This window comes from Cebus imitator, unplaced genomic scaffold (assembly GCF_001604975.1).
Source record: "Cebus imitator isolate Cc_AM_T3 unplaced genomic scaffold, Cebus_imitator-1.0 Scaffold16, whole genome shotgun sequence".
NCBI lineage: Eukaryota > Metazoa > Chordata > Mammalia > Primates > Cebidae > Cebus > Cebus imitator.
The window spans coordinates 5,990,991-6,006,362 of NW_016107331.1; positions in this window are offsets into that span (position 1 = coordinate 5,990,991).

Sequence of the window (15,372 nt, forward strand, 5' to 3'; positions counted from 1 at the left end):
ATCTGGTCAAGCTCGAACTAGACAATTTGGGGTGGAAAGCATGTGAATGAACACATGGGAGTGGGCACAAAGTGTGACATTCTTTTCATCATGCTAACACTTGGTGGAAAGCATCCACCATAAAATAACCACTTAGATAATAGAAAAAAAATTCCTCAACCTTTGTCCATGAGGAACACTAATGACGTTATGAACACATACATTATATTTCCATGAGGGCAGAAATGGAGGTTATAAACAGTTTGGAGAAACAATTATGAAGAGCAATCTATCTTCTGTCACCCCTAAGTGTGAACTTGTCTGCAACAGACACCAATTCGAAGATAGCTGTATGACGTTATTACTTGTGGAAAGGAACTGGGAATTTTATGGCAAGTTGACTAACTATATGCGGCTCACCATGTCGTGAAAATGCAGATTTTTTTTTTGCACAGAAATGAACATTTATCCCAGATGGAAGTTTGTCTTTTTGCCCACAGAGTCTCAACCAGAAATATTATCTGAATGTTTACTGAATGCCTGATTTTCATCCATGGAATTCTACATACCATAGAATCCAAAGAGGGATCTACTGGACTGTGAAGGAAGTGAGGGAGTGGACCCATAATTTAGGATGCATTGGGCATATTATATAACTATAGGATACATTGCTCATATTATGTGCTGCATTAAACAGAATTAGCTGGCTTCATAGAGTACTGAGATTGCCTTCTTCACACACAACTGAAGCGCAAAGAACCGAAACAATATTCTGCAATGATGGAGTGATGTTCTACAGGTTTCAGTATACAAACTAAAGCAGAGACATTCATATAATTCTGTGTCCCAAACAGAATGAAATACATGAGTCCAGGATTCAAAGTTCGGAAGATGGAGTTGTTCATTCCCACCGATCTACTTGGGGATTTTGTGCTGTCTATTTATTCAACTCCAGGCTTTGCAGTATTAGATGTTTCAGATTTCCAATTAGGCACATTCTTGAAAGTATAAACAGCAAATATTCCATTTAATTACAATCTAAAGTTGCTGCTGCAGCACTATGGTCTATGAAAACAAAGATAAAGAAACAATCCATTCTAAATTGGTAGTCAGGGCAGTCTTCACAATATCAAATGAATTTAAGCAAGGATTTGGATATTATTTACTATGAATAAGCTCAAATATGGATAACTACTAGCTTAAATGTAGGAAAAGCAGGGAGAAAATGGAAACTTCAGAAGCTCAACCTACCAGCCTCTTTGGGCGGGAAGCTGAGTGTGGGGATGGAGAGAGGAAGAAAGCTCATGGTTTCGAAGCTTATTGTTTGTTGTGAAGTAACTCTGGCTATCTAACTTATTGAGAATTTAAAGACTTTAGTTTTTATGCTCACATTAATTAACCTTTTTTTCTTCATTAATACAGACACTAGGAAAAAATCTTTTCTATTAAATACTAAGAAATATGTATGAGTCAATATTTCACCCTAAACATTTTTTCCTTGCTGGAAGATAGTAATACGTGTTTAAAAGTAAAATTGTTTTGTTTTCAACCATATGGTGCTAATAACAAAGCATAGCAAAATAAATTGCCATTCATCAAAATACATCAATTATATTTTCCCTCATTTCTCACTTCTGATAGATTCAGCCTTCATTGTTTTTGTATTTGCATGGAATAAAGTTCTTCTTTTTACCCTCATTGCCTGCAATGATTTCTCCTTGGTACAAAAGCTAAAGTATGCCTCCAACGTCAGATGACTTTATTGCTATTTGGAGGAGTCAGCTTTAGCAACAAGATAATTGTATTAACTATTCATCAAGCTTTGCACTATTTGATTCTATCAAGACAGGTAATTGTAAATGCAACAATGCTTGAATTTCTCCAAAATGTCCTGCTTAGTCCATCATGGTAAAAATTCATTACTGGCTACAAAAGCAGTAAAAGTGTATTAATTTTAATATTAATTATCCAAAAACAAGACAAACATGAGTTGGAAGACAAGAAATAATGCAGATGGTACAGAATTATTCCACTAATTGTTTTGGCTTCCAATACAGCAGTACAGTTGTTTCAATTTCTGCCTAAACAGAATGACCTATGGGCTTTGTTATCTTGAGAGAAACATAATTATCTGCTGCATTTGCAGCTTCATAGATTATTAAGATGAATCGGAACTTCTGTAGACTTAGGAAACATTATTTCCTGATTTAAGGTTTTTGCAAGATTAGAAAGAACTCATTGGCAGTTCTATAACCTTAGAAACTCTGAGAAAAGAAAAAAATTTTAGACAAAGGTTAATCAAAGGAGAACCAATTAAATTTAACCAGAACGCTCAAAGCCACTTGTAAATTATTTTCTCTTCAGACTAATAATGAACAATAGAAAAGGAGATAAAATTGCATCCATATTACCAAAATCCAAAGTTAATTTTATGTACATTATTTGCATACTGTTATGTGCAAATGATTTCTTCATTCTTGTAGTTCCTGTGTACTAATATGCAAATTTCTTATCCAACTTTATAAAGTTAATCTGGTAGGATTAAAATGATAATTTATTACATAGTTTTAAACATCATGTTTATTATCTATTTTTGCTTGATATAAAACTTTGACATTTTTATGACAAGTAATTTTTCTATCTTGTGTATGTTTTCTGTATTTAGGAGAGATTACCCAAATTAAAGTAATTATTAAAATAATTTAGGGTTTTTATATTTAGCAGATGACTGGTATCATACGGTGATTAGTTTTATAATACCCGGATTAACAGTGAATTCAAATGGTTTGGCTCAACACATGTGAACTGAGGTTACATTACAGTCCAACTTTGAGGTAGCCATGAAGCATAATATTAAGGGAAATTATCCTAAGTAGAATATGACATTTTGAGAGTTGTTAATTTAGATATTCGATGAGTTATAGGTTAACATCCTTTTTGGCAACGTATATGATGTTGGTGAAATGTAGTATACAATGAAATCAAATTCACATTATTATGGTTGTGTTATGGGTGGTATATAGGTAGAAAAAAGCTTTGAAAGATTAAATTGTTATAGCACTTAGTAACTTTGAAGATGATTGGTGACAACTGATGACTACAAAGACTTTGGGGCAGACTTGCTACTTACTTCTGGCTGCTTTTAAGGACAGGTCTGGAGAACTAAAATAAACAAAGCTTTGCATTTTCAAATACAGGCTCAAGGAAAGAATCAAGAAGGTTTTGTAGAACCTTAAAGAAATGCCCTTAAGTGGCAGGACATAAAAGAGTTTAACACGGAGTAAGTGAATACATGTAAGTTTGGATCAGACATATCTAATGATATGGGTTCACTCCCCTAGAGATTAGGGATGCAATGCATTGGGAGTGGTGTTAAGAGTCTGCCAGACTGGCTAATTAAAGCCTAAACTTAAGAGTAGTCTACAGCTTTTTAACACCAATCGTGGTCTGAGAATCAACTGGGAACATTATTTGGGAGCTTTAGCAACACAGAATTTAAGGTTCCATCCTATAGTTACCGAATTAGTCTCTGCATTTTAACAAGTTATCCAAGATAGTCGCATGTATATTACAATTTGAGCAGCAATGTCTTAAGTCAGTGAACTTCCTGATCACCTTGTAGAGGAAGGAATCATAATAATTATGATTATAAATGTTGCTGTAGATCCTCCATACCTGTCAGATATCTTCTAAATAATACCATGTAGAAGTGTTCCTGGACACCCCTGTATTAAAGGCTTATGCAGTACACTAATTAGAAGAAGGACAGCATACTTGAAATTTATTAAAAACGTTTGTCATGTTTTTTATCCTTAGGCTGAAGACAATAATAAGAAATGCTGCCATAGAATGGCATAAAACTATAATTACTAATTGGGCTTCATGACTATTATTTTTAATAATTACTTTTTTCCCTCTGTTCATTTACTTGTTATCCCTGCTACCTTTTACAGTGAGCAGTAGTGTTAGATCATGTTGCAATTGAGGCTTTAGGTGTGAATGTGACTGAATGGCTGCTTTTGTTCAACAGCAGATTTGTGTCGTTATAACACAGACTTTTATGACCATCAAAAATATTGACTGTTTTATAGAAAATATCTGCTGACAACGAATCCAAGGAAATCATAACATTGAAGACTGAGCGATAAAAACGTTTGTGTGCTGGTTCTCTTTTTATCAAATCACTCCTCAGCACTTCTCCGCTCTATGTCCTGGAATCCTCATCTCTACAAAGTGCATTGCCTAAGCAAATTTGCCCTGTGGCTTCTGGTTTAATTTGAACAATGGTAACTGCAGGCTGGGCATCAAAGTGAGAAGAGAGAGTAGAGGTGTTGGTGTCTCTCCCTTGCCTTTTTCTCTGTCATTTTGGTTGAGGCTTTTCCTCTCTCTCTTAATGGCTACAGCTCCTGAAAGCCTATCTTCCATGGTGGCTACAAGAGGTTCAGGTAACATTCTCCCTTTTTATTTTTCAGGTCTGATGTTGGTCTTTAAAAGCTCTATAATCAATTTTTGGTTCCCTTGACCCTGCCAGCCACTCTGTAAATATTCCTCTTATTAAACTGTGCTCAATTAAAATGTTGATGGTTTCATTTATTTTCTTCTGACACAAGTGGATCCATCCACTGCTCTATAATGCTACCACTTTCATGTATCAATATACACATCTAACACATCTAGGAACTCTATGTTACCAATTCAGTATTTTTGTCTGCTCCAATACTGTACTGACTTACATATTCTGACTTTATGATTAAGCAGTGAAATACTAAGGAAGAGGGATTGACCTCAACATGGAGGAGAATTTTATCTCTGTTGCAGTTTAGCATTGCCGACCATGTTAATTTAAGAACAAAAGTATATTTACTTGGTTTAACTGTAACTTTAAATCTTCTACAGATAATGCCTACTGCACTGCTTCAACCAAGGAAAACTACCCCCACACCAACCTTGGCACACTTGTGATTAGGTATTAACTGCAACATAGAAGAAGTTTTTCTTCTTTGTCAAATGGATTTTCCTACTCTTAGTGGTTTTCAGTGTAAATTTTAATATCACCTTATCAAATACTAGAGAAAATGCTATTTAATTTTAATTTAAATTGTATTAGATTTATGCATTTATTTATTTGGCAGAATTTATATTTTGTAATATTGAATTTTGTACAAATATAGCTGAAATATCTTGCTGTTAATTTTTCAAGAAAATTTATGATTTTTTGTAACCTTGCTGACTGTATTTTTCCCATTTCTTTCTCTACTGGTCATTATGGCTGTACAAGGTGACTTATTTTTAACTTATTTTTTTTTTGCTTTTGGTGTTATACAGATATAAAATAAATGTTTGCCTATTGAACTTGTATACAGGCAAGTTCCTGAACTTTGAATACTTCTAATAATCAGGACTTGCTGGGAATTTTCTACATGGGATATTAAGTCATTTTGAAATAAAGACACCTATTTTTCTTTCAGTCTTTTTGTCTTTACTTGTTTTCTTCCTCCGTTATTTCTTCATTATGCATGTGGCAAGATAATTAATGAAAATGGTAATATTTAACATGCTTTTAATTTTAAAGGAAATGTTACTAACTTTTCCCCATTGGCAACATATTTCACTTTAGATTTCTCATAGAACCTATTAACAAGTTCAGTTTATCAACCTATTACCATATTTCATTGTAGAGCTTAGTACCAAATTCTTTTCAATCTATTCCTAGATTAACATTTTTCCCCAAATTTTGCTTTAAACTTGGTCATATTTTTAACCATTGAATGAAATACACACACACACACACACACACACACACACACAATCTCTTACTGCGCAAAATAGCAGTTACACATTTTCTAATAATAGACCCATCTTACTTTTTAGGATAAACATACTTTGGACCAGGCGTATTATCTTTGTTTATCTTATTCCCATGTGAATTGTCATAGATAGCTTCATCTACATTTTCTAGTAGTATTGCCCTGATTACACTGTCCTTGTGAATTCTGATATAAAACTTAGACTGTCCTCTTAGAAAAGGTGAGGGTATGCATTTTTTTCAATTATCTATTCATCAAAATATTCCTTTTTATGTCTGACATGATCTGTTCTTAAAAAGAGATTGGCTTGTACTCCCACTAAACCATTGTTTAAATTTCTTTAATAGTTTAACAGTGCAGCTTTCTCTTTCTTTTAAGGATAGATTTTGAAAGTAATATTCCTAGCAATTTTCCTCGCATATAATTAACATGCACCAATATAAAAATCAACCACGGTAATTTCTCTATAATCTCTGCTGTACCATACGTTTTTACTCTCAACACAGTTTATCTGTGTTCTCTGTCTGCACCCCAGCCTTTCTGTGTTCATCTCTTTCTCCATGTTCTCTCTCTTTAATCTCACTGAAAGTTTGATATTGTTATACATTTCAAGTGTGGACTTGTTGAGTCTCAATTTTATGTTGGGTTTATTTGCCATTGTGTTTGTTTATTTATTTTTAAATTATCTTCTACGCTTACATCTGTTGTTTTCTTGTTTCTAACTTGTGAGTTAGACACTCATTATTTTTTTTTATTGTTGTATTTTAAGCTCTGGGGTACATGTGCACATCCTGCAGGGTTGTTGCATAGGTACACACATGCCACAGTGGTTTGCAGTGTCCATCCCCCTGTCACCTACATCAGGCATTTCTCCCAGTGTTTTCGCCCCCTAGCCTCCTCACCCCTTGTTTTCCCCCTCCTGTAGGCCATCACCACCCAACCTACTCCAGTATGTTATGTTCCTCTTCCTGTGCCCACAAGTTCTCATTGTTCAACACCTGCCTATGGGTAAAATCATGCCATGCTTGGTTTTCTGTTCTTGTATTAATTTGCTGAGAACAATGGTTTCCAGATTCATCCATGTCCCTACAAAGGACAGGAACTCATCATTTTTTATAGCTGCATAGTATTCCATGGTGTATATGTGCCACCTTTTTTTGGTCCAATCTATCATTGATGGGGATCTGACTTGGTTCCAGGTCTTTGCTATTATAAACAATGCCACAATGAACATACATGTGCATGTGTCCTTGTATTAAAACAATTTATAAACCTTTGGGTTTATACCCAGTAATGGGATTGCTGGGCCAAATTTCTATTTCCAAATTCTATTTCCGGATAGACCAAATTTCTATTTCCAGATTCTTGAGGAATCGCCACACTGTCTTCCACAATGGTTGAACTAATTTACACTCCCACCAACAATGTAAAAGCGTTCCTTTTTCTCCACATCCTCTCCAGCATCTGCTGTCTCCACATTTTTTAATGAACACCATTCTAACTGGTGTCAGATGGTATCTCAATGTGGTTTTCATTTGCATTTCTCTAATGACCAGTGATGATGAATCATTTTTTCATATGTTTGTTGACCACATAAATGTCTTCTTTTGAAAGTGTTCATATCCTTCACCCACTTTTTGATGGGAGTTTTTGTTTGTTTTTTCTTGTAAATCTGCTTTAGTTCTTTGTAAATTTTGGATAGTAGCCCTGACACTCATTAATTTTAAGTTGTTTTATTTTCTTAGGTAATTACTTTTGAATTTAAGCATTTTAAGTTATAAATTTAATTTTATCAACCAAATTCACCATATTTTACAAAATGCAATAGTATTAAAATTATGTTTTACTTTTCTGTGTTCTTTAAATTTTTATTACAATTTATCTTGTTATCTTTGGGATATTTAGAAATGTCTTCTTGAGTTTCAATTTCTTTCCTGAATTGGTTGTTTATAAGTTTGTTTGTTTTTTCTGGTGTCTCGAATAGACTTACTACCTCGGACTGCCCATGCCAACTTGAAAATCCTTGACTTAATAATGGAGTCTCTTATTCATTTAGTCCAATTTGCAAATGGCCCTGTGTTTAACTTTTTTGTTAACAGCAACATTGTTGTCACCAGGCATCATAAGATACTTCTGCTTAGTACTTCCTCTTCGTTTTTCATTCACTTTTTCTTTTGAGGGGCCAGTGTGCATGTGGTGGATATATACCTTTTACTCTTTTTGAGTCCAGCAATGCATTAAAATTGATTCTATCCAGTATGCAGTTATTTTTTAAAAAATAGTCCCTTCAAGCAGGTAAAACGAGATTTTTAATTCATATACAGATATTTCCATCATTGAAATATATATAATTTGAGGGAAATGGTATTTAATAAAGTGATAAGTATGGACATATATAAAATATTGAAGATAGAAGTACTAAACAAACGACATAAAATTACGAAACATTATTAAAAGAATCAGTTATTACTTGATTATAAATATAATAAGCATGCTCATATACCATTGTTTAATGTGATTCTAGAACCAAACTATATAAATGTATTAAACTTTATGAGGACTTCCCCTGGAAATATTTTGAATATTTAAATTAGTAACAACATATGACATTTATAATATACTAATCATTAAAATTAATAATTGCTTCACATTATCATTGAAGTCTCTTCCCTCCCCCTCATCAGACCTTAGTCTGGGTACCCATCAATGTCTTATTTTTTCATTTCCACTTGAAAAGTTGCATGAGCATTGGTGCAAAGTATACAGCCTTGTTTTTTGTCTCCAGCGAAACTTCACAATTCAATAAACTGTAAGGTATCCCTTTTTCAATTATAATTTTATTCACATGAATTTCATTACACAGTTTTATAGAAACTAATAATCTCAAATCCTCAACCTTACCAGTATAGACCACCTCAACTGCAGTAGATTTCTTCATTTCTAACTTATTGAAAAATTAAAGAAAATGTAATATTTACTTTCTTGGCTATGTTTTTTTCTTTTCCTGCCTATTGTCTCTTCTATTCTCCCTTTCCCCTTGTATTTTATATTGTCACCCAATATCAAGTGTCTCTACTTAGTAAAATGACCTTTCTGTCTATGTTCACACTTGAGTGTTCTCCCAATCTGATGTGAGTCTTCCTTCATCACTTGCCTTTCTTTTAACTTTATTTTAAATTTCTCTTTTTCTGTTATTTATTTCCTAGATATACAAATATACTTACCATTCTTAGACATAAAAGAAACAGAAATGCTTTCCTTTGCAATAAGCTCCTTTCTAATATATTGAGATAAGAAATAATGGAATAAGAAGGAGGTACATCTTTCAAAGCATTTGTAGCTTAAAAATGAAGTTATGTTTAAAGACAGAAATACTCCATAAAAAAACTGAATTTAAAAAATCTCATTGACTCATTTATAAAGAGACACAAATCCAATGAAAATCATATTTAAAAAAAAATCTTAATTATGGTGCTACCTATTACAAAATGTTGCTTTATGTATTTGTTTAAAAAGGGAGCCTGAGAGATACTTAGTCTCCTTCTCACTCAGTGTTTCAGCATGCTCTTTGTGCCGTTCACCGTTCTATAAAATTTTCTTTTGCAGAGCTGTATCAGAATATGCTATTAAGTGCATTACAAAAGATTAGAATGTTATTTCTTTTGGCACACTATTCATGTTTACTACTGACTTCAAAGGACATTCAGGATGTAGAAGAGTTATTTTCCCAAGGGTACAAATAAAAAATAATCCTGTCAGCAATTCTCATAGACAAGTGATGCAGAGGCAGCTTTAGCAAACATATAGTCTCCTTTTAACCAGAAATGATTTGTGTGTTTTCTTGAGGCAATGTCTATTTGTAGCATTGTTAACATTGACATCAGTAGCTAGAAAATGACAGCAAAAGACAAATGGTCCTCAGGAGTAAAAATCAGCAAGTGAGATCCTTGGCCTTTGGAAAAATAATGTCAGGATGACCATGAATGACCACAGATCACAAAAGGGCCACAGACTGAAACCTTTACTTAGATAAAGGTCATACCCCTACAATAATCTCTGCAGCATTCTAAGAGCAGCAACTTCATTAAAACTGATGTCCAGGTGGGTCAAGGAGAAAACGCTGTTGATCATCCCGAGGACACAGAGAATAATCCTTAGAGTGTGTGTGTGTGTGTGTGTGTGTGTGTGTGTGTATGTGTATGTGTGTGTGTAAAAAACTTATTCTTCCCCCCTATTAAACTTCAGGATGGAAATGATACTTTATTAAGAAAGAAAGGCATTCTGTTTCTATATCCTTTTAGTAGGAAAACTGAGAAAGAATGTTCATATGTTTCATATAGAACATGTCATTTTCCATTCTTTATTTCTATATGATATAGAAATATTAGAGGGAGGTGGGTAGAGAGAATAAAAGAGCCATTTTCAAACAGTCACCACTGTGGTTAGCTGAGCTAAAATGCTCATGAATACTATTAGCAATTGCAGTCATCTACCATTTTCTATAAAATGGACAAATTTCCTTTATTAAAATGCTCTCTAATTCTGGTGTTTGGTGCACATCTGTATGAACCAAAATGAATGAAGGAATGGGCAGATGGATGAACAAGAAAACAACTGTCAGCATCTATATAAAGGCAGCCAACAAAATAAGAAACATATAGAAGAATATGAGAAATATAAATTTAAATGTTGAACAATTAAAGATAAGTGATTATCTGGTAAATACACATTTAGTAATCCTAGAACATCATTTAAAATCCCAATTCATCACTTCCTTCATTTGCATATCATAGCTGATGAATGATTTGTTGTACACATTTGCTCTGAAAACCACAGCTAATGTTTTAAGCAGCCAAGAACTTCTCAAAAGGTCACAATTTCTTCGGAATCACTTCTTATTAACATTTCATATAATGCAATTAAAATATAAAGTGGCTATGATTATAATAATGAACAAAAGACTCAATAATATAGCAACAGTACTTACACCAAAGGAAATGCCCCATGAACCAAAGCTAATTTAAGAGATACTTTTGCATTCTGTTAAATACAATTTATAGGCAACCAATGATTTGGGCTGAGCTTTCCGCACTAGGTCCAACAGAGCAAACCAAAGTGGAGTTGCTCATTCTGAAATTCCACATCACCAAGCCAAAACTGATTATCTGCCCTCCTAAGAAATCAGGAGAGAATAGCCAAAACCCCAGAAAGGCCAGTTTTCACTGGCATATAAGGAAGTTCACTGTACCTTATCTTTTATAAGAAAAATAACTTTGAAAAGACCTTTTTTTTTTTTTTAATGTTTCTGCTTTCCCTATCCCTTTCTGTGTATAAAGCCAAATTTCTCTGCATAACTTATCAGGGTAACCAACCTGTTTTATAGAATAAGCTAATTCCCAATTCTAGAATTGCAAATAGAACTCAATTAAGTTCTTAAAACTAAATTTGTTGTAATTTTGCCTTTTGGCAATTTTGGAGACTGACAAAGAAACCTGAAGGACTGACAACCACAAAGACTCTTTGAAAAAGGGAGGAGAGGTGCTTCTGACCCCTTTTTGAGACCCCCCCTGTCTTCCTCATGAAGCCCTGAGGGTTGTGTCAACTGAAGAATCATGAGGTGCTCAAATTTGGTAAGGATAGCTTTATTTCTCATAAAGGGTTGCAGCTGCAGGCTGGAGTTCCTGCAGGCTGGCCATCCCACAGGCTGGAAAGAGTAGACTCCTGTCAGAAGCTGAGTGCAAGCGCTTTGAGAGAGGGAAGGATAAGACAGGAATCTATGCTGAATGCCTTGGCAAAGTATGCATATTCAATAAGCTATAGGAGGAGTCATGAATATTTATGAAAAGAGAAATATGGATGTGCAATTAAGCTTCATGCCTCATCATGGGTCACATGTGCAAAAAATGATGTCATTAGCATGACCCAAGGGTGGAGTTTTCAGCCCTCTGATATCAAAAGGTGAACAGAGGACAAGAAACCCTCCTTGTGCATTCTCTACCAGTTATCCAAAACCAGTCCAGAGATGGTGGTCAGTTTTTACAAAGGGATGGGTGAAACAAGTGAACTGTCACATCATAACTGCAAAGAGGGAGGGGGCAACCAGTCCCAGCCTCCGATGACTAGCTAAAAAATACAAAGGGTTGTGTCATCAGATTCTTGTTTTCCAGAACTGGTTTTTACTTACTCCTTAGAAAATAATACTTCTGGTTAAAAGTTAATAAGGAAGGGGCATACTGAGGCATGTCTGGGAACTCCATTTTTAAGGTTTCTCTCAGGACTTCTTGGCCAAAAGAAGGTCCATTCAGTCAGCTGTGGGCTTTATGATTTTATATTTATTTCAAAATTTTTAAGTTCCACTCAGGTCAAACTTTTCTCTTTCTGCAGCAAGCCCCCCAGTAACTTTGATTTTCAAATCCAGGGTGAGTTAGTGCCACGAGAGAATGCATGACCTTGGTGTGTATACCATACTGAGTGTTAGTTTGTGCTATGAGACAGCACATGACCTTGTGGTATGTCCTGAGGGTTAGTTCGTGTTGTGAGATTGTATGACCTTGGGTTGTATACTGAAGGTTCGTTTGCTTTGTGAGAGAGCATATGACCTTTTGAGATTTGCAGTGGCTGATGAGTCACTGGCAAGAGCTTCAATTTTAAAGGTAATTGGCCATGGCTGAGGTAAGTTGCAGGGTCTGTGAACTATGAGTTGAAATTCACAGCAATTTGAATTCTATATTCTTTGCTCCTTTTTTTTTTTTTTTTTGCATGTTAAGATAGAAGGAAATTATTGGCTAAGTTAGTCAAGCAGATCTCAGGCATGAGCCATAACTTGACTGGTGGGCAAGGTTCAGGCACTTAAAAGCTCTTAGAGCATATACCGCCAAAAAATAAGACTGCTGTGGGAGGATAAACTAGACACAGAGCTTGATAGCACCCAACAGCCTGAAGAAAATATTCCTGCAATGAGGTTTACTGTGAAAGCATTATAGGACCCAAATCTGTGCTGTTTCCCTCCCGGGGTTTTATCTTGGCTGGAAGAGACCAAAGTTTCAATGTAAAAATAAAATCCTTGATTTCTATAGAACTAAATAATCTATTTTCCAGCTAGCTTGTCTTTTACATGTGTAAGTATTAGACCGGGGAAGCAGAAAACAAACAACTGCAAGAATAATAAAACATCACTAAAGACAATTTAAAATTAAGATGGCCTTTATGTGGAAATTCCAGATAAACAAATTCAACGGATTAAAAAATAAATCTAAAAATGAGGGCTCCCAGATCAAGGTCATCCACGGATGCCTCTTCATGTGCACAAGCTTCTAAAAATTTTTCAAAAAGCTGTTATTTTCCCTTTTAAAAAGACTTTTTACAAGAAACAAATGAAAAGCTTAAGCAACTAATTGAGCAGAAAAACTGGATTTACTAACCTTTTCACTTGGTTACTATTCCACCCCAAAGGTGAAAGGAAAACTACATGAAGTATTTATGAAAGTTCGGATGAAGCATGTTTGTGTCTTCTTTTTTAGAAATATCCGCACTGAGTTTCAGTATTAAAAATTCTTCTTTTGTCCCATTAGTTAATGAGCTGCATCTTAAAGTCGGTAATCTAGCTTAAGACACCAGCTAAATTGAAAAGATTGAACCAAATTAGTTTTCAAAATACCCTTTCTTGTCATTTATCTGGGTCTTTTGAAACTCCTTAAAACATTTACATCTAAAGTGGAAAACCACTAGAAATTCTTACAATAATAGAGAACGTTGGTCTAAGCAAGCCCCACCTTGGAACATTTTGTCTTAACTGAGCATCTTACCTATACCTTTCTTTTTGTCTGAACAAATAAGTATATTTTGTCCTGAAATCTAAGTTCCCTGGCTCTGAGATGTAAAAATTCCATCTCATTTTATCTAAAAACTATTCTTTTAGAAATGCAATTTTTGGGTAGAGATTTTTAGATCATTATTAAAATATGATAAGTAAAATGGACTGTAATGTTGTTAAAACAAAAGTTAAATCAACTAAAGTTTGGATGAACCAGAGGGACACCCATCCCCAACCAGAAGACCTCTCACATGACAGGGCCCCAAACTAGTTTTCTCTATTCACATAACTTTCAAAAATTTTTAAAAGCTGAAGGTAGAGATGCCAATGTGCAACCTAGCTAATAATCACTTAGGTCAATGAAACAGGAACTGAAAAGTTGACATCCTGAAATAGGGAGAGAAACTATTTGGAATCTGACAAATGAAGAATCTTAATGACATATATGCTTAATGGAAGATATACATTGTCTGTATTTTTATGTATGTCTCTGTATTTATCTGTTATATGTAGCTGATATTTTCTGCTTCTAGATACGTAATGGTGCCAAAATTTATAAAAGATCTCTATTTAAATTGACTTAAAGAAAAAAAAAAACAGATAAGCGAACAGAAACTAACCCAGTTGCTTTTTGGTTACTGTGACTCTGGCAAATATTTGGTAAATAAACTAGTTTAATAACTGTGCATAAAATAAGAATGCCTTCAGAATTGTATGCAGATGTACATTTTTGCCAACGTTTGTTTGTCGGACAGGTGTTAGATGTCTAAGGTCATAAAACCCTAAATCCAACCTAAGAACAGAATGCGCAGTAAAAATAAATTACTGAATTGCTTGATAACTATGATTTATGGGAGGAAAAAAAGAGAGGATAAGACCATGTTTAACTTTTAACTTATTCTTTTTTCTTCTTTGATAATTTTGATACTTGTTGAACTTTCAAAAAATAACTTATGATAATCCCTAGCCATGATTCTAGTGAGTAATTAAAATACAATTTTTCAGAATATTGTATTAAGAGAATATAAATAGGGTAAATATACATAAATAACCTTTTATAGTTTCAAAATAGCTTTTTAGTAATTTGGAATCTAAGTCATGTTATGTTAAATAATAGATATTTATACAATATTTAGATGATTTCTAGGCAAATTAAAATGATAATAACTGAATATAAATTTAAATAATATGTATTTTAGCATCTTGTTATATGGCATATAAACATTACATCTTATGGTTGGGTCTGTTAATGAATATGAAAAATCTGGATTAAGAGGAATCATGTTCCTAAAAATTATGAAATGCTACTTACTCCTCTACAAAATGCTGACATAAAACAGTTCAAAATTGCTTAATTTGTGAGATTTTACTAAAAGAAAAGAATACTAAGAGTTAAAATTCTAATTAATATCTAATAATTAAAATTTCCATTTACAAAAAAAACCATAACGTGCTTTTGTTAGAGAAAGCTATGAGAATTTTTTTAAGGGAAAAGAAGAGTAATTATTTTCTAAGCAAGAATGACTGATTTCTCCAATATGAATGAGAAAGAGGAAATGGATAGGAGAAATAAAAGATATAAAAAAATTATAGAAGGCTTTCAAAAGATGAATTTTATGAAAAAAAATTTGTGTAATCAGGCTGGTAAAATAAGATGGAAATTATTTGTTATTTTTTTTGAAAAAACTTGTATTAATATCAAAAGTATGCTGATGCAAAAAGATTATGCTTTGGTCCTCTCTGTTAAAACATAATGGTTTTCTATTTTTTAAT